General features: G+C 32.2%; 1 pseudogene; it reads left to right on the top strand.

Annotated features, from left to right (window-relative positions):
• Positions 1-2,794: 2,794 nt before the first annotated feature.
• The window catches only part of LOC120190285, a 65,988-nt pseudogene continuing 46,746 nt past the window's right edge, over positions 2,795-22,036 (top strand).

The following is a 22,036-nucleotide window of genomic DNA, read 5'->3' as shown; positions in this document are numbered from 1 at the left end:
TTGCCTTGCATCCTCATGAGGAGCATCACCAAACTTTCAAATCAAGTCCAACATGTCGAACATAACCGGTTTGAGTTCAAATTGGGTTGCCTGAATCTTGGGAGCTGTAATAGCAGGTTTTAGGTCATCCAAGGTGGGAGCTAAGTAATCTCTAATAGTTTGTGGTCGAGCAGCATTCCCAGCATTTGAAATTGTCGTTGCATTTAGAATTGCAGGATCCTTCACTTGATTTTGAACAACATGAGCCTCAGGTTCAATATGAAATAATGGTTCTTTGGGTCTTTTTCGTGTCATGCGACAATGTAACACCTGAAAAAGGTAAACACAAAAACAAGTAACTATGTACAAAGAAAAGAAATAAAATGGTACAACAACTAAACTCAACATCATCAATTGCCAATCCCCGGCAACGACGCCAAAAACTTGTTACGTATTGTGAGTACTATAAAATTATACGCAAATAATGTGCAAGTATACACAATCGCAAAAGTAATAAAGTGTTGAGTGAGTATCGTCTCCACAGGGATTGGAAGGATATTGAGTGAAATTTATGCACTATTCTATCTAAGTATAGTTAGTCTTGATATATACAAATGTCACGGCAAAAGAAAAATATATGATAGTGGATATGAATGAATGGTCTGATGGTGTAGTGAATGGAAATGCAGTGGCAAGAACATATGTTTAATGTTGAGTATGGTGAAATGTCAAGGCAATGAAAATTGGTAAAAATATAAATAAATAAAAAAATGAAATGAAAAGTAAATAATCCTCACGTGACAAGCTTCCAATGGAATGAATGATAGGGATTGATTTAAGGATGCTAAACTTATTCCTCAGGCATATTTAAGCTATCTAATCCTTACTTTCTATACAGGGCTTTCCTAAAATGTTCTCAAAGGAACCTAACATAATAGGATGCCAAGGTATCTGCTCCCACTCAACGATGTTGGCCAGCCTACCCTATTGATAAAGACACCTTTTTTAGTCGTCGAAATCCTATCCTAGTCTCTCCCGAGATCTAAGGAATTAGGTTATAATATTCCTAGGCCGGTTCAAAGCCTCTTGAAAAGATTATAACTCATTGCTTATAATGATCTTGTCTTGCGGTTCTCTCGAATACTTACAAGAATTTTTAGCTTAGGTTTCTCCCGAATACCTAAACTTCATCTAAGAAATGGACATTTTCATGCCTCTTACAAGCGTAGATGGTGAAGCATTCATAAGCAAAGAAAATAAAGAGCCAAGATAAGCTTAAATATATCATTAAAATAAAGTTTAAACAACCATAAAACCAACCACCACCAAATAAGTTAGTTCATGGTGGGGTCTGAAATATCCATACACAAAGTCATACAAATATTTGTTCCAACAACCCACAAATAAATAAAAAAAATAGTAGCAAAAAGGGAAGTGAGAAGTAGCCTTCGACGCACGCCATCAGAGGTCTCCTCGGCCACCACGAACCACCTTAGCTCGCTAGCTCCTTTTGGTACCTAGCTGCCACTCCTTGGAGATTTATCAATGGAGGAAAACCCAAGGAAGAAGAAAGGGAAAAGGAAAATAAAAATGAGATTTTTCTGCTCTATGCATCTCCTTTTTTTCACAGACTCTGTCTCTTGTGAGGTGTAATATATAATAAAAATATCTAGGGGTAATGATAAGGTTGTTGGGTGATTATTGGATGAAAAATACCCCATACCCCTAGAGTCACACCTTGTGTGTTAATCTTATCCTCCATGCGGTAGTGGTCCCATAGCAGGTGGTTACAGCCATCATTTCACGTGCAGAGCCATCTGGCCTCATACAGCTGTATATTTTTGTCGTTTTTTGCGCCAGAAATGCCAAGGCATTTCAATCTGCTTCAGCAACGTGTGATCCGACGGCATTATTTCCCAACTCTCCTATTTTTCTTGTTATTTTTGTACATCACTAAAAACCACACCTTCCTCCTCATATAGCACCTTAATAAAATAAAATAACACAACCACCAAAAATGCAATTATAGGTAGCTACATACATCTAAAATGACCTATATGTACCCTTAAACAAACAATAACTTAAGTCAAAATGGCATTAAAAATAGTCTTTTTATGGAGTTATCAGTTCCCATATTGGAACCAAATGTAGATGTTTTACAATGGGTTAAACAAACATACTCGTATGGTGGTCGATGGTTCAATGAACGGAGCTTTGTTAGATAAGAAATATAATGAGGCTTATGATATTATGGAGATAATCTTAACAAATAATTGCCAATATTATGGAGAAATATGTTTAGTAGTCGCAACACTACAACAATAGATTCTGAAGCTTTCAATACTATGGCATCTTATACTCCAGTATTGATTGATATGATAAAGAAATATCAAAAACCATGAGGAATGTATGAAGTCAAAGCTGCATCACTCATCACATGTGTTTACTGTGGTGATAATTACAACTTTGATGAATGTCCCCAAAATCTAAAATCTATCTATTATGTGTTGAATTATCAAAGGAATAACAATGCTTTTGGAATCACATATAATGCCAATTTCAGGAATCATCCCAATCTTTCTTGGAGAAGTCAAAATGTTGCTAATATACAGTGACAACATTATCTGCAGTAATAATATAATCAATAGAACTCGATACTGGCACCACAAGTACAACATCTAGTTGCTCAACCACAGCAAAGGAAAACATATCAAGCTCGATCTTCAATCGAAACTTTAATTTTATCATCTTTTAAATCTTTGATGAAAAATATATGGCGAGCCAATTAGCCTTATTAAGTGCTCTAGAGAGATAGATGGGGCAAATGGCTAATGCTCTTAACAATCGGTTGCAAGGAACGTTACATAGCGACACTGATAATCCAAAGCCAAATGGTAAAGAGCATTGCAAGGCCATCACTACAAGGATTGGAATTCATATTGGGGAGCCGGTTGAAGAGTCTAAGAATAATGATATGGATATTCCTAAGCATGGTATAGGAGAAAGTAAGGAAGTTGAGCATGAACCGCCTATGAGTAATACCATATCATAATATGCAGGATAATGTAGTAATTTAGAGACAGTGCTGACAATAATACCTATTATATTTGATGCTCTGTTAACTTAGATGCCCTTCATATACCACTACTAGTTGGAGAAATGTATGAACTATAGGAAATTTAACAAATTGACAAGGAAATACCACTTTCCAATGTCATTCATAGACCATATGCTAGATTGTCTTACCGACAAAGCTTTTTACTATTTTTTTTTATGGATATAGTAGGTACAACCAAATTGATATAGCACTGAAGGAAAAGATAAAACAACTTTCACATGTCCATATGGTATTTTTTCTTTCTAAAGAACACTCTTTGGGTTATACAATGCTTTAATGACATTCCATCGCTACATGATGGTCATATTCACTAATATGATTGAATATTATCTTGAGATATTTATGGATGATTTTTTGGTGCTTGTGAAATATTTTGAGAATTGTTTGAATAACTTGGCTATAGTCTTGAAAAGATGTGAGGAGACCAACTTGATTTTGAATTGGGAAAATGTCATTTATGGTCATAGAAGGTATAGTGCTTGGGCATCGAATTTCCTGCCATGATATTGAGAAATTGCCACCTCCATATAATGTAAAGACAGTTCAAAAGCTTTATTGGTCGTGCTGGTTTTTATAGAATATTTATTAAGGAATTTTCTCAAATAGCTAAGCTATTGTGTTCATTGCTGGAGACAATAGGAAGTTCATTGTTGATGAAGAAGTGTTTAATTCCTTTGAGGCAATCAAGAAGAAGCTAGTGAATACACATGTCATTGTAGCATCAAATTGGAAATTACCCTTTGAGTTAATGTGTGATGCTAGTGACTTTCTTGTAACTGCAGTGCTAGGGCAACGAAAAGATAAAGTGTTTTCACACTATACATTATGCAAGCATAACATTGAATGATGCTCAGCTTAATTATACCACAACTAAAAAAGACATGCTCGCAGTGGTGTTTGCCTATGAATTTTATTCATACATGGTGGCTGATCACTTATCTATGTTATAACCTGGCAGTGAGGATGATAGCATTTTAGTAATTCTATGACTTTCTGGACAAATAACTACTTGTTGCTACAACATTACCATGGTATGTTAATTTTGCAAATTATCTAGTTATTGGAATAATGCCACCCAATCTTAATTATCAAGGCATAAGAAAATTTATGAGAGATGTAAGGCAATACCATTGGGTCGTGTTTATTTAGACAATGCAAACAACGATGTATTCTTGAGTGTGAACAACAAAACATTCTAGAATATTTCAACAGAGCCTCTTACAGAGGTTATTTTGGTGGTACGCATACAACAACAAAAGTGATTTAACGTGGATATTATTGTCCATCACTTTTTAAAGATACCAATAAATTTTTCAAGCATTGTGATCGATGCCAGCAAATGGGTAATATTTCTCGGTGAAATGATATGCCAATGCAACCTATCTTGGAGATTGAACTTTTTTATGTCTAAGGATTATATTTAATGGTCCTTACACATCTTCATATGACAACCTTTTTATTCTAGTTGTCGTTGATTATGTTTCCAAATGGATGGAAGTTGTAACCTTTCCAAATAGTAATGCTAAAGTGGAGTTATGTTTATCAATGATAAAGGATCTCAATTCAATTGAAATCAAGTTGTTAGAGCATTGAACAAATATGGTGTCAAGAATAAGTTAACTACATCATATCATCTTCAGACTAACGGTCAAGCTAAGGTATCCAATAGGGAAATTAACCTAATTCTTGATAAGGTTGTGAATCCTTCTAGAAAACATTGATCTCAACGCCTTGAAGAAGCATTGTGGGATTATAGGACTACTTACAAGACTCTATTAGGGATGTCTCCCTACCATCTTTTGTATGGAAAATTTCATTTACCTGTAGAGTTGGAGCACAAGGCTATGTGGGCATTAAATAAATTGAACTTTAAACTAGATGTTGCAAGTGAAAAAAGAATTCTAGAGCTAAATGAGCTCCAAACACGTCTATGAGATTTCACGCATCAACAAAGACAAGAGAAAGAAATGGCATGATCAACATATTTTTTTAGGATAATTCATCGCTAGACATGAAGTTCTGCTATTTAATTCGCGATTGAAGTTATTTCCTTGGAAGTAGCATTCTTGTTGGTCAGGCCATTTTGAAGTTCTTGACGTTTTCCCTCATTTCGCGGTGTTACTGAAGAATTTAGTGGATGGAAGAACATTTAAATTCAATGGACAATGTCTAATACATTTTTGTTAGCAACAACGCCCTGGAATTGCTTCAATCACACTAAGTGATCATCCTCCTTTTTAATATTTTTACATTATGAATAAGTCAATTTCTTTGACATCTATTTTTCTCAAGTTCTTATTTTTGTTTTATTTTTATAGATTTTTTTTTGTTGCATCCATAATCTTAATCACCCTTTGTCAATATATCTTCCTTGCAAAACTATCTATGGCATAGTGTACATCCAACGTTGTTATTAAAGGTATAGTAGTACTTGGCTGAAAATATCTCCTTTATGGTGAAATTATTGTGATATGTATACTATTTACCCTTTTTAACTTTTTCACCATCCACCTTGGCAAATCATAACCGCCCATTCAAAATATAACTTATCCCTCAACACTTTAATTTTAAATTTTAAAAATTTGTATTCTTTATTCAAGCAACCCATTTTCTCCCATTTACTTTAGTTTTTCTCACTCTCCTTGTATTTCTAAAAATCTTTGATATCCCTCTTCAACATTTTAATCATTTACTCGAGGTGTGCCATGGCACCAATGAAGAAAGTGAGTTCGAAGCTGTCTAACCACACATCCACTCCATCTCCGGCTTTCCTTGTAGTGCATAAAGTTCCTCTGTTAGAAGATGTCACGAGATTTATGGATGAGGAAAAACAACGACGTTATGAAGAAGAATTTTCTGATCGAGAATTTTATGAGCAAGGTTTCAATTTATCTATGGAGGAGGACTCTAAGATTTTTACTACATATCCAAATGATCACACACCGAGGATGGGAAAAATTGTGTGAGCACCCTGATGATATTAAGCAACCAGTGGTTAGGGAATTTTATAGTAACCTTACCGATTACACTAAATGATTGGTGTTTATCCGTGAAAAAAATGGTTCACTGGTGAGCAAAAGCCATCAACACTCTGTTAGGTATCGTTTAAGAGTTCTGCAAGCATTCAACGTTATGGAAAATTAATTGATGAAGGATTAAAGTAAGTGGGTCGAGATATTTTTCTACCCGTGCACTCTTAGACAAGATCAACAACTGGAGTTAAAATTAAAAAGGGACTTTATCTTCATCGAGACACTAGGGTATAGTTTATTTTTCATTGAACATGTTTAATGCCAACTATTTATTTTTTCCATAATTACTAAGGATAGGATTTTGCTTATTCACTCTATTTTATCGGGAGAAAAACTAATGTTGGAAAATTATCTCGGCTAAAATGTTTGCTTGTGCCCGTAAGACTTTAGGCTATCTATATTTTCCATCTTTAATTATTACAATATGCAATCAAGTACAAGTTGTTTCATTGTCTTCTGACCAGATTATAGAGATTCTGAGTTAGATTACCCTCGCTGAAGTGAGAAGAAAGTTATTTTGTGGCATTGTTTTGTTCTTACATTTCATGCATATTTTGCTTGATGGCAAGAAAACATCTAGTTTTAGGGGTGTGACTCTCCAAAAGAGTTATCTTTAGTAGCCTTTTTCACATAGGTTTAGTTTGGACTTGGGCATTTTTAGGAGTATTTAAGGATCATATTTGTTTAATTTTATACATTTCATATATTAGGAATTTTGTGAGTTACCTAGGGTTTAATTTTATTTTTGTTGATGTGAAGTTGTTACACTGATGTCGTGGCATTGCAGGAAATGCTGAGAGGATGTTGCAGCAGCCGATGAATCTCCAAATGGTTATGAGAACTTTTTGGATAGGACAGCTAGCTTAGGCAAGTGTCAATGAGCTAGAAACCACTTGAAACGTGGGAGAATTTTATTGGAGGATGAAAACTTCCTTATAGTTATAAATGGTCGTACTTGCAACCTTGAAAAAATATGATGATTGGAAGCCATTTCAAAGTACCCATTTCTCACGTTTATCCTTTGTACGCCATAGAAGCTTAAGCCCCTTTCCAAGAATTGTTGTAGCATAAGGAGGGCTCGCTGAGAAGCACTGGCAGTTAACAGATCATCATTCCAAGCCTTCTATTGAGATAGGGATTGATTTGGATGCTTTGTAAACTTTATTGATTATATTGTGAATTTATTATTTTATGTTTATTTTTCTACTTCTTTTATGGGCTTGATACTTTATGATTATGAGTAGAAATACTTATGATTACATGTATGGTAATTTCAATTATTTCTATAAATAGATTTGGATGTTTTGTTTTATGCTTGTGATAGCGTTGATGTTGCTGAGTAGCAATGTGTGTTGATAAGCATGTGTCCAATCGATTGGCTTTGTTAATGTTTTGAACCTTTAATTAATGAAATTAATTAGAGAATTTCAAAAGGTCTTAATCAATTCTTATCACATAGATTTAGTGTGCTCTTTTACAAAGGTATGATGTTCACAATATCATTTTTATCGATTGATAGCTAACTTAGTGCTCTTTGAACTGTTGTAGCATGAAATGGTCTCTTTTATTGATTTTATTATTATTTTCTTAACATCTATTCCATAGTCAAATTATTTATTTTTACCAACTCTAATGAAAACATATTACTTCATGTGGCTTCGAAATCCATAGCATTAGCTTACTACCACTTTATTACATGGTTTACGACATAAACACTTGCATAATTGCTATAGTATTTTCGTAGCATCAATGACCATATTCTTTTTATTCAAATATCTCTCATTTGGGACTTTTTAGGGTTTTTGATCATGTTTTTATTATCCACCTTAGGCCTTTTATCCCTTTTTATCGTGATAGAAGATGGGATAGAAGAATAAGTGGAAGGAGTAGAAATACCTTGGTAACTTTCCCCTAGGTGACACTTCCTTTGAAATTGTTATTTAATCGTCATTGTATTCTTGAGTGTCTTCAAGACTTTCAGAGTCATGTACGTCAAGAAGATCAATGATGTTCAGATTCAAGCCAATGATAAATCTTATGACTGTGTCTTAATCTTCTTAATAGATGTTAGCATGATTCATTAGGGATTGCATCTCTTTATAGTAGTCTCCAACATAGCTTCTACCTTGTTGTAGTCTTTGAATTTGCTTCTTAACATCATAGATACAGTGTTTCATGAGAAAATGATCTCTCATAACTAATTTAAGTGCTCCATTATTCAATTACTTACGTTCGATGTTTTTGAATAACTTTTCTTTTTTGTACCACCATGTGAGAGCATATTCTGAAAAATCCATGGTGATCGGTTGTACTTGTTGTTCGGTGGACAATCGTGGTAGGAAAACATGAGATCAACTTTGTTTTCACAATCAATGTAACCATTTGGATCATAAACTCCATTGAGTGATGAAATTCTAAATTTTGGTTTAGTAAACAATTCTAGAATTTTAAGTCGAGGTTGTGTGTGTCTAGCTTGTATTGGATTATGTTGTTCATCTCATACGACTCCTCTTGGCGGATTTTTAGCATTCAAATTTGATTGTTGTTGTCATTCAATGGTGAGAACAACCATTTGTGATTGAACTATTTTGTTTTTGTAGAGATGTAAGTATTATCGTTCTTAAGTTAATAGTATCCACGAATGTAATATCCCAAAATTTTAGCTAGTGACCAAAATATAAATTTTAGAAATTTAGTGGCAAAGTATAAAGTTTAAAAATGTTTAGGGACCAAAGTATACTTTTAAAATGTTATGTATTTTTGCCCCATAAATGAACAATTTATCCCCAAGAATGACATTTACGTGTTACTATGATTTTTCATATGGAGTTTGTGTAAAAGACTATAAAGCGATAAAGTTCAAGAAAAACTCGTATAATCGGATCGAATCAGGTTTTTGAAAATTTTGAAGGATGGTAGTAAAAGGGTAATAATGTTATTTATATATTTTAAATTGGTAGCATTTAATATGGGCCATTAGATTTAAGTTGATTTTTCATGTTAAATCGGGATCGTTTGATAAATTGGTAATTATAAATTCGAGAAAACTACAAGGGTAAAGTTGGAAAATATGAATATATTTGTTCATAATTTGACTTAGGATGATGTAAGAATGATGATATGAAAATGTTTCATGGTAATTATCATAAAATTTTAAGTGTAAAAAGTTCTCTAGACATTAAACTATATTTTTAATTCATGAAATTGTTTATCTACTTTGTCCTTGGTTGTTATCTCCATTAATAATGTGATAAATTTTATTTTTCATTTTCAAGTCAACTTACTTGAATTTTGGATGAAAGCATAAAATAGGAAATGAATGTACATTAAATTCTCTATCATTTGTTACCAATTATTCATGTCTTCCTTGCTTGAATCCTTAATTTTCGGAATAGGGTGGATCAAGGGGAGATTTTATTTTAATATTTCATGGATAAATTTTGATGTAGTTGATGATGTCGAAACATTTCCATGATTGTATGATGATTGAAAACATTTGGAGAATGTTAAATTTAAATTTGGCCAAATTAGGGTTTTGGTATGAAATTGAATTTGGATTGATTTTTACATGGGAATGATGTTTAGAGGTTGAATTCATGCCTTAATCAAAGTGAAAACTATGCCTAAAATCACATGTTAGGCTCAACCATTGAAGGAAAAATAGGGAAAATTTTCACTAAGGCTAGAAATGATGTATGAGTGATTGTACAATCTTTAGAATGTTGTTTGAACCAAATTGGAAGTTTGTAAAGTTAAAGGATTCTATTCGTATTGAAATGGAAATTATTCAAAAGTTGATGTACTAGGTTTGAATGCATTGTTGGAATACTTGAATATGATATTAGGCACTTTAATTGAAGTTAATGGCAAATGACCTTTTTTAATTATTTGGAAATATTGAGATGAATTCTAAAAGAATTCGTTTTAATGGTTGATATGTGAAAATAAAAATGGCATGGGAAACTAATGATCAATATAAATAGTAAATGACTTGAAATGTCATTTTGAAGTATTAAGGTCAACATTGATGTTATAAAATGGAATTAGTATTGAATTGTTATCATAAGAATTTTTAAAAATTTTATTCCTAATACGTGCTTATGTTAGAATGATACTAACATATGCTTTAAATTATGTGTTTGATAAATGATCTTTGTGTAGATTATGATTGAGATCGATATACAAGCAAGCTTAGAGTAAAAGAAAAAGTTCAAAAGTAAACCTAAAATAAATACTAAAGGTTTGATAGCGAGGTGTATAAGGTGAGGGCATTCTTACTTATTTTATAAATATATATGATATGAGGAAGACTTGTGATGAGTCAACCTTGAATGATTTAGAAAGAAAAGGATTTGAATTGTAATATGATTTTTTCATATATACGTATCTATAGATACTTTTGATAAATAAATCATTCATGATTTTTATATAAGTATCAATGTTGATACTTATAAAATATTTTCATGTGGTTTTATTAAATGATATTTGAACAAGATCTAAAATGGCTTTGTGGATGATTTCATGTAACAACCCTAATTTAATTGCTTTTAAATTTGATTTCTATAAGTATTTTGGGGACCAATTTGTAAAAATCTAAAAACTAAAGGACTAGTTTTAAAAGTTTCAAGAAACTCAGGGATTAAGGCTTAAATTTCTCCATCAACAGTCTGTTATGAAAATAAAAAAGAGGGGATAATGTGAGGTTGTTAGGCCTTGAACCCGTGACCTAGGGTATGGTTGGCCATGCCTCTACAATTTATAATAGGCCAATGTTTGGTATTAAAATATTCAAAATATCTTTTTGACTTTTAGATCAGGTTTTAAAACCCAAAATCCATTATTTTTCCAAGAGAAATATGACCTCAATGTTTTGACCTTTATAAAATTATCCCTCCAAGCATATTCTTCACTGACGAGCTCTGGCTATCACTTTTCGGCTAGCGGTGGCATACACCATAACCACCATCAGAACTTTAGCCATTCACGACCTTAGCCCCGACCGGTAACCACTCAAATAATCCATTATTTGTCGTAATTCAGAGGAAATCTTTTTGACAATTTCCATCACTCATCTACGACACCTCCAGTCGTGGTCGTCTTCGTTACCAACACGAGTGTCTGCCCATTACGATCAAAACCCTAGTGGCTGATTGTCAGGGCTCGTCGTCGTTCATCGTAGGGATGCGTATGAAACTTCACTGGAGAACATAACTTCTGCTTCAATTATCATCATTTTTGACTAATTGGGATGTTCGTTTGTCCCATCATTGTTTGTGTTCGAATCCTTATTACAATCCGAACAAAACTCAACCGGTGTTACCCCACCGTTACTGTTTTCTCTTACCATCATTGGGTAAGAACTTCGATGGATTTTTCCATTTATTTTACATTATTTTTAGCTCATTTTTGAGTCAATGTGAGTTTAAAATGGTGTTTAGTAGCATCATGAGTGTTCAGAAAACCATGGCCTTCGTCCTCATCGTCTCACGCGTCTCCACACACCATCGTCACTCGTGGGGCTTCTCGACTAAGAAGGACTTTTTGGAATCTAATCAGGTTGGACCGTTCTAATTAGACTAAACCACGTTGAACTCGAACCGACTCACTAAGTAAACTCAGACTGGCAAGATTGTTGACTTTGACCGAGGTTGAATGTTGACTTTGACCGAAAGTCAAATTGTTCTGAAAAGTCATATTACATGTTTTTTGATGTCTTGGGTCCATATTTTGGGTCAATTTCAATAAATTTGAACCTAGTAAGCTATTTTCATCATTTTATTTGTCGATTTGATTCGTTTAACCCGATTAGGTTTTGTTTATGACATAATTTGTTTTGTTATGTATCTAAGACTTTATGGAATGTCAAATTCAAGATTAGTGCATCAAATGGAGTTTAATTGATAAATAGATATGGTTCAAAATTTGAGGTAATACTCTACTACCTTTCTATGATTTAAGGAACTTGTTAATTATTGGTGAATGCATGAATGAAAATAATTGGTTATTCGATTAGCTTCAGGATCCTTAAATTCTTATAATTTCCGTAAGGACTCTAATACTAAAAGTTCTTAGTTATAAAAGGACGAATATGTCTTTGATACAAAAATATGATATGATTTACCTTAGACAATGGAAATGACATTGAAATGTATATTGGACCAAATATAAGCCCAGAATCATATGTTTAAGTTCTTGATCTATTTGAAAAGGGACTCGGATAACTCTATAAAGGACTAGAAGAATGTTAACAAATAATTCAAGTTCAGTAGTTATTAGATAAAGCCATTAATCCCAGAATTCTTTGATATTGGTATTCCTCGTTAAATAGTTTTAATACAAAAAATACGAGGATAAAAAGAATACAAAATTACCCTTATGAGATAAAAATGACCCGAATTAACCCTAAAGGTAGAAATAACATTGAAAAAGCCATTATTGGTTTGATAAAATTCTGATTCACCTACTGAATACTCGTTCTTTTGTGAAAAATCTATTAACCGATTTTTAACCTCGGTGATGGCAAAGAGCTTAGAATTTTTTATTTTTGACATAATTAGTCGGAGACTAAATTGCTGGAAATGAAGCATACAATTGAATAAGAGAAAATGAATGAATTACCCTTGAGCTTCAAAATTATCAAAATAACTTCAAGTACTAAAATGATCAAAATACCCTTGAACTCTAAAATGGTCGGAATACCTTGAACTCCAAAACCGAAATAACCTAAAGTATTGAAATTAACTAAATATCCTCATAAATTGGAACAAATGAATTCCTTAGATAAACTTTGAGAGTGCCATTAAACTTGAATGTGGTATCATTCCTAAATGTTAATGGCATTGATTAAAATGGTTTGCCTTTTCTTATAACGCTACAGTGCTGGAAAAAAATAAATATCACATGGATACATGTATGTCCCTTCGAGACTCATTCACTGATGATTTGTGATGGTGATTTGTTCAACTATAACATGTCGTTGCTGTTATAGAATAAGAATCTGTAATATATCTATATCTAAATATTTGGAAAATATTATATTGTTGAGATTTGTTTAGTTTGGTGTTCTGAAGGATCGATAAGTCGTTAGAAGTCAATAATACTATAATTTATTATTTTATCCCCATTAGACCAAATTATAAAGCTTTCTTTGGTAGTAAATGACTAAAATGTCCATGATAGGCTGAATAATGGAATTAATCTGGTTATATTCGAGTCTTAGTAAGATTCGATATAATAATTTCCTAAATACCTTTATGGTGTAATGGAATCCTAAACGTTTATGTTATTGCAAATTCTAAAGGCATGATTAAATCTTTTAGTAACCAAACCCCTTTTTGTAAGGATCTCATTTCTAAAATCTGGTCAACTTGTAAAGGGGTGTATTTTTCTTCCTAATAATTACCTAGTGCTTCCAAAAAAATATAGATCCCCTAGTGTCTTACTATGTACGAAGATGTTTTTTACTATTTATAAAAAAAGTATGACTCTGATATCTAAAATAAAAATTCGATCTTTGATCTCTGTTTTCTTATGTATATTATATATGGCCCCTGATCTTTGATATTGCTATTTATTATTTACTATAAATGTTATTATGTGATTTTTATTGGGTACTTATGGATCTATTATGGAGTTCTGCAGATTCAACTCTAATCAAGCTGGTAATTCTCTATAGACCTTAGGCAACCCTTGGGTGGGCTCCTAGGCTCAATGGGCTTGGTGGTAAGACCTTATAGACCCTATGGTACTCCTATAAGGTGTCTTATTTTCTTTATGCTTAGGATAAGTCCTTATGGACCAAATGTACTACCCTAGGTTGGTTCCAACACCCAACGAGCCTAGGGTATGTCCTTATGGATGTAGGTTTGGGGAACTTCATATGGAATGTTCGGTTTGAGGGTATTATTGTGATTTTTAAAATCTGTTTTACTGAAATTAACTAGTACTGCTATTTTTAAACTATGTTTACATTTATTATTGGTTTCTTGGGAACACACTAGACACCTATTCCAATCTCCTGAATTTGTTATGTTGAATGTTTTCTCTAAACTTTAAGATTCTTGTCTATTACCTGAAGAAATATTACCTCAAGAAATATTAGTGGAACCTTAACACGTCACTAGAACCTGCATATGCCAGGATTAATAAGCAAGTTTTATGCCTTGTCATTTATCTGTATGTCTTTCAACATTATCTGGTAGCTCTGTATTAGTGAGCTTCCCAAAGCTCACTGTATAACTCACTATTTCAGGTTAAAGGATTTGATCATGTGCAGTTGCCGACATTATTTTCGAGTTATTTTGGCATCACTTGCAGGGCATGGCACATATAAAACTAGGGGCATATGAGTCATGGTTTTTTATATCAGTGTATGAAACTTGTTTTGATATTTAAATATTATTAAATTCTATTTTTAATATATGAATGATTTTTGAAATTATATTGTTAGTTATAAGTTGAGATTGTTTTATGATTTTAAAATTTTATTAGTTAAAGTTTTATTTATTTAGGGTTTCTAGAGTGTGTCACTTCAGTGGCCCTAATGTGACACCTCAGATCGAATCGGGTCATTTGTATCGGTTTGGGGTGTTACATTTAGTGGTATCATATATTAGGTTGAGTTGAGTCTTCTGGGTAGATCGGCTTATCCATTGTCATAGGATGTCTGGTCAGTACATGCCCCTAGATTATAATTATACTCTTCTGAGTTGGAACTCCGATGTCGAGTCCTCTATCTGTAATAAATATACCTAAGTATTTTATTTGTTAGGGCTCGGTCTTTGCATAAATGAATATCATAAATATTCATCCAGATCCTGTAAAACACACTGCGAGTAACGCGAGAGTTACCTGTTTGAGAACTCATGACCTGACTCTTTATATGAAATTTAATTATGTTATTCAAGCGTTCCATGATGATAAGCTCAAAACCAAACCTTATAAGTGAAGCTTCGAGATTAAGAATTACTACCAAAGTGGATTAAACAACAAGGTAATTTTTCCAAGCGCTGACATGGTGATTCCTTCATAAGTTATGCATCAATGAACTAGGCTGGAGAATTTATTAAATCATTCTTATTTTAATTTTATAAGCTTAGAATTTCATAAATGTTAAGCCAAGTACCTCAACGATATGATCAATAAGAGATTAAAGGAAAACGTTCATGTACTTGGTCAAAATGTAAACTTCGAGGTGATTACGTTATGTCTCAAAGAAAATAATTATGCATGCATGTTGTATTAACGGTGAACAAGTGTTATTCTAATTAAGTATTGGTAATTAAGGTTTGATTGATTCTAGAAAAAGAAATATGCTCACAATCTGGAGTTATGCTAAGGAAGAGTTTTGGATAAGTAAATTCATATTAATGGATAAGAGAAATATGCTCAAAATCTGGAGAAATATGATCATGTAAAAACTACCTGCAAATACTGAAGAATTGATGAAAGCTCCATTTTCGCATTTCTTTGATTTGAGTAAATTTCGAGGACGAAATTTCTTTTAAAGAGTGGAGAATTGTAACACCCCTAATTTAATTGCTTTTAGATCTGATTTATTTATAAGTATTTTGGGGACCAAATCGTAAATCTCTAAAAACTATAAGATAATTTTCAAAAGTTTTAAGAAGATTGGGACTAAATCTTGAATTTCTTCATCACTCATCTTCTATAAAAATAAAAAAGTGGGGAGAAGGGGAGGCCGGTAGGCCTGGAACCAATGACCTAGGGTATGGCTTCCCATGCTTCTACCATATAGGATATGTCACAGTTTGGTATTAAAATATTCAAAATATTTTAGTGACACCCCAAAAAAAATTTTGAAAATAAAATGTACATTTTGAACATTTAGTGGATAAAGTATAAAGTTTAGAAAAATTTAGAGACCAAAAGTGTAATTTCTAAAAGTTTAAGGACCAAAAGTTTAATTTTCAAAAGTTATGTATCTTGGCCCCGTAAATGAATAGTTCACCCCAAGAATAACATTTTGGTGGGAATAAGATTCTTGATCCACAATTTTTGTCGAATGTTAAAAAGTGTTAAAAGTCTGATTAAAATTCGGTAAATCGAATCGAATAGAAATTTGAGAAAATTTGAACGATTTTAAATCAAACTTAGAAATATTATTTCCACATTTTAAAATTGTGGAAAATATTATGGATCATTAGATTTGAGAATTTATTTTCATCTTTAATTTGGATTGTTGGATGAAAATGAGAAGATTGAAATTTTTGGAAAATGCTTGGGTAAAGAGGAAAAGGGTAAATTAATTTGTTTATATTTGACTTTGGGAGATGATAATCAACATGTGACTTGGTATGGATGTAATTATCAAGTTTCATTAACGGAAATGTTGTCATTTCCTATTAAATGAATTTAAAATTCATTTAAGCTTAATATATGACAAAAGTACATGAAATTAACTACAACTTTAAGGACAAATTCATATTCAAAAATCATCCATGGATGAGAACTTCACAAGGTATGGAGAAAAAAATTTATTTTTCATTTTGAAGTAATTTCCTTTGGTTTTTTTATTAAGACATGAAATAAAAAAAATTTTTATTCGAATAACTCTATCATTTGGTACCATTATTGCATGCTAATCTTGCTTGAATGTTAAGTTCCCAAATTTTAGGGTTTATGTTCATGTTAGGGTTTTATGAATTGTTGTTCGATTTTAAGGTTATTGAGAATTTAGAATCATTCCTATGCTTGTTTGATTATCAAAACCTCCTAAAAATGAATTTATAATTTTTGGCCTAAACCCTAAATTAGGTGAAGTTTATGATTTCACAAAGTTATGTTAGTAATTTAATTCTAGAAGATTGGAAATGTTGATTTGAGTTTGATTTCATGCTTGAATCAAATTAAAATCAAGTGAAATCATGAAACCCTAGCCTTAAATCATTCAACCTAAGTATTTTAAATGATGTAAGAAGGATTCTACAAGACTTAGAAAGTTATATGGACCTTTTTGTAATTTTAGGAAAGTTTGGGGACCTATTTGAAAATTATGGAAAATTATGCGATCAATTTGCAATTGTTCAATAGTTGATAGAATATGCTAGAAATCAATGTTAGACTGTTGAAATTGATGTTAGGGAGTGAAATTAGGCCATTTTGGAAAGTTGGTAAAAGTTAAGGATTAAATCAAAAATATGGAAAATTTGGGAACTTAAGTGAAAATATTATGTGAAATTTGGATAGAGTTGGATAAAAAGGAACTTGAATTGTCAATTAGAAGTTTTAAGGTCAAAATTTATGTTGTGACATGGAATTTGTATCGATTGAGCACCGAAATATTATTAGAAATTTATTTTTTAATGTGTGCCTATGATAATAAGATTCTAACATGTGGTTAAATTGTATATATTTTGTAAATGGTGTTCATTTAGATTATGATTGAAATATATTATGATTGAAATAAATATCAAACAATACTAAAGCTATGGAGAAGCTTAAGGATGAATGTGAATTTCGAAGGAAAGTTTGCAAGCTAAGGATACTAGGTTAGTGCATATTTAATTTGTACTTTGTTTTCAAACAAACATTTTCTTGCGATGAGCCAGTGACGGAATTACTATGGAATGAAGTGACTCCTAATGTTGTGTGACTTTGTGATTCATGCATATATGTTCACGTGGTAAGTTAATCGAAATATTGAATAAGCTAAAGGTGCAAGGTAAGGAAATTTGCCTAGAAATTATGGTATAAACAATAAGTTTATAAAATCACCATAAATTATACATAAGTGATTAGTGAATTATTTTTATATCATTCGATTTGTATATCAGTCTAGTTCTGTAAAAAAATAAACGAATACTGATTTTGAGGATTATACAACAAGAAATGAATTTTTAATCGTGGATAGGTCAGAATTAATGCAACAGATTTTGCTCAAAACAGCTTATGTAAGTAAACTTTGAAAAATTACTATAAATTGTACAAATTGAACTAGAAGAAGTGCCTTATATGGTTAGATTTGTATTCAAGTATAGTTAAACGGAATAAATGTTATGATATTAAAATATTTTTAAATATTAATTAATTAGATTTTAAATAAGACAGTTTTATTTAGTTTAAGTAACAAAGCAAACCTACCTTTCATTGCTTGAAATCAATCTTGATTTAGAAGTCAAAATATTATATTTGATTTTTACTAGTTAGCTATTTTATAGTAAATGTTAAATTTTGGAAATTTATAAGGAATTTTGTTGAAAACATTTTGATGTTTCGATATAACAAATTAAGTATAAATGAATTTTAAGATTTTACAAATGATTTTCTAAGTATATTCGCTTTAATTACTCGAATATCAAAATATTACTCCAAGTCTTTCAAAGATCAATTTCAATCCTTACTAAAGTGTAAAATTGTGTTTTAATCTTAAAATATTTTTGAAACAATTTTCACAAAGTATTTCGAACCAAAAACGAGCCTAAAATCAATTTTTCAAAAGAGTGTACCGATGCACCAATCCTTGCATCGATGCACCATTGAATAAATTGAACATCAAATGCATTTTATGCATCGATGCACATACAATGCATCGATGCACTCAGTTTTTATGAAAACATCGAATGCATTTTATGCATCAATGCACATACCATGAATCGATGCACTCAGGCTTGTTTGAAACATCGAATGCACTTCATGCATCTATGCACTCTTAGTGCACCGATGCACTAAGGGTCAAACGGTCGAAATATTTGAATTTTACACATAGTGTACCGATGCACTAGCCTTATGCATCGATGCACCAGATGCTCCCAACTGTTTTATTAATTGTTTTCACACTTAAACGGATCTATTGACTCCACTAATCATCCCCAACATTCAGAATCAATTGAAGGAGTATTTAAATAAGCTTAGAAATCATTGATCAAAAAACAAGAAATAACAAGAATCGAGAATTAAGAGAGAATCAAAGAGAAATTATCAAACCTCAAGTTTGAGCATTTCAAGCCTATTTTTCATTCAATATTCATCTACTTGTACTCAATTGTATTCATTTTTAGTGTTATTTTCTTTGTTCTAGAATTGTGCAAACAATCTACTCTGTGAGGATATCCTTGTAAGCTTGGAAATTTATAATATTCTCTTTGAGAAAGATTGTTCTCAAGAATTAGGGTATATTCTTGAGGGAGTTGTAAGGTTATCTCTTTGGCTTCAAAAGAAAGAACAAATTAGTGAATTTGTTGGAAGATCCTTAGTGTGGATAGCTAAGGTAGTGGACGTAGACTATGGTTGAGAAAGTTGAACCACTCTAAATCATTGTGTAATTACTTTCAATTTTCTGCAAAAGCTTCTACCAAAATTTTAATTGCTAATTCACTCCCCTCTTGGTCGATTTTATCGATCGATTAACTCAACAATTGGTATCGGAGCCTCACTCATTTGAATATTTAATCGCCTATTGAGTCAATTCGGGAAGAGTTACATCGATTATCAAGTCATCAATGGCCTCTACTTCAAACTTCGACTCTAGTCTTGATTCGATGCCCGTCAATAAACCTCCTTTCTTCAATGGAACTAACTATTCCTATTGGAAGAATAGGATGATGTATTTCATTCAAGCAAGTGACATGGGAGCATGGAATGTTGTAGAAGACGGATATATCAAGCCTCTCACTCATCCAAGATTGGGGAGTGAGGGAGAGACAAAAATGTTCCAGCTCAACTCCAAAGCCATCCATATCATATTTTTGCACTTGGACCAGATGAATACGGAAGAGTTTCATCTTGTACAACCGCCAAAGAAATATGGGATAAACTACAAGTCACTCATGAAGGCACGGACAAGGTAAATAAATCTAAAATTAGTCTTCTAACATATAGCTATGAAAATTTTAGGATGAAACCAAATGAAGATATGAAATCTATGACATATAGCTTGAAAAGCTAATCGGTTCCCTCCTCACTCATGAAATGATGCTTGAAGATGAGATGGGCCTCGATAAGATTGAAGAGACACCAAAGGATAAGGATAAGAAGAAGAACATGGGAGTTGCTCTCAAATCAACAAAAGATGAGAGTGATTCGGATGAAGATGACGATGACGAAGAGATGGCATTGTTTGCCAAACAGTTCAGAAAAATGATGAGGCCAAACTGAGGAATAAAATTCAAATGAAATGAAGGCTTCAAGAATGAACCAAAAGAAAAGGACCCGATCATTTGCTATGAATGCAAAACATCGGGGCATGTCAAATATAATTGTCAATATTTGAAGAGAAAGGGTGAATCAAACAATAAGCACAAGGCTCACGTGGCTACATGGAGCAATGAAGGAGGTTCCAATGAAGAGGAACAAGAAATAGCAAACTTGTGCTTGATGGCATTCGGGGAAGATTCTAAGGTAACCTCTAACTCATTTGATTTAGATGATTTATCTTATTATGAGTTATTAGAGGAATATACTGGGTTGGCTTCGGATTATGAGAAATTATTTTTAAAATATAAAAATGATATTTAAAAATTGAAAAATGAAATAATCTCATATCCAAAACCAATAATGATATTGAAAGTAAAATCAAAGATTTACAGATCAAACTAGAATAGTCTGAAAAGAAAAATTCTGATTTGCAAAATTTACTTTCAAGAGTCAATGATGATCATCAAAAGAAAATTGATGATCTTAAAGCTTCTTTTGATAAAGTTGGATCAAAACGTTTTGAAAAAGGAGAAAATTGAAAAACTAACTTTGTTAGAAAAAGTTTTAGAAACTAAATCATAGAGGTCCTCAATGAACCTTAAATAGAAAAATAGTTAGAAGTATATGGGCTCCTAAAGAACTTATTACTACTAAAGATAAGGTTATCCTACACAAATGGATACCTAAGGGGAGTAGGATTTTGGAAACTAATGAATTTGGATCCAAAAGAATTTGGGTACCAAAAATCAAAAATTAATCTATGTTTGTAGGAAAAGGAGCATTGCTACATGGCATGGGAAACAAATTCAAACTCATGGTACCTTGATAGTGGATGCTCAAGACACATGACTGGTGACAAAAGCCGGTTCATAGAGCTCAACGCCAAAAATGGAGGAGAGGTGACTTTTGGTGATAACTCAAAAGGTCACATTGAAGGTATAAGAACTATAGGTAATACCTCTTCCATACAAATTAAGAATGTTTTAATGTGAATGGATAAAAGCATAATCTTTTGAGTATTAGTCAATTGTGCAATAAAGGATTCAATGTCATGTTTGATACTAATGGTTGTAAAGTTATTGATATTGTATCTAATCGGATTATGCTTGTTGTTCATAGAATAGAAAACATATACATGGTGCATTTGGACTATATAGATATGACTAATTTATGCCTAGTTGCTAAGGATGAGCATGATAGTAAGTTATGGCATAGGAGACTATGACATGCTAGTATGAGTGTTTTGCAACGACTAATTCAAGGAGATTTAGTTCGAGGGTTGCCTAAGCTTAAATTTAATAATGAAAAAATATGTGATGCTTGTGCTAAAGGAAAACAAAAACGAATATCTGTTAAATCCATTAATGACGTATCCACTAGTAGAGTATTGCAATTGATCCACTTAGATCTTTTTAGACCATCTAGGACTACTAGCTTGGGTGGAAAACAATATGCATTTGTCTTGGTAGATGACTATTCTAGATATACTTGGGTTTTATTTTTAAGTACTAAAGATGAAGCATTAGAAAAATTCATCACTTTTTTAAAAGTAATCCAAAATGAAAAATGTTACTCTATAACTAGTGTTAGGAGTAATTATGGAACTGAATTTGAAAATCTTGGATTTACTAAACTTTGTAATTCTAATGGTATTAGCCATAATTTTTCATCACCTAAAACCCCTTAACAAAATGGAGTTGTTGAGAGGAAAAATTGAACTTTAGAGGAAATGACTAGAACCATGTTTTGTGAA

This window comes from Hibiscus syriacus, unplaced genomic scaffold (genome assembly GCF_006381635.1).
Source record: "Hibiscus syriacus cultivar Baekdansim isolate YM2019G1 unplaced genomic scaffold, ASM638163v2 tig00004075_pilon, whole genome shotgun sequence".
Taxonomy (NCBI): domain Eukaryota; kingdom Viridiplantae; phylum Streptophyta; class Magnoliopsida; order Malvales; family Malvaceae; genus Hibiscus; species Hibiscus syriacus.
Note: the sequence above shows the minus strand (reverse complement) of the source record. Positions and strands in the feature narration are given on the sequence as shown.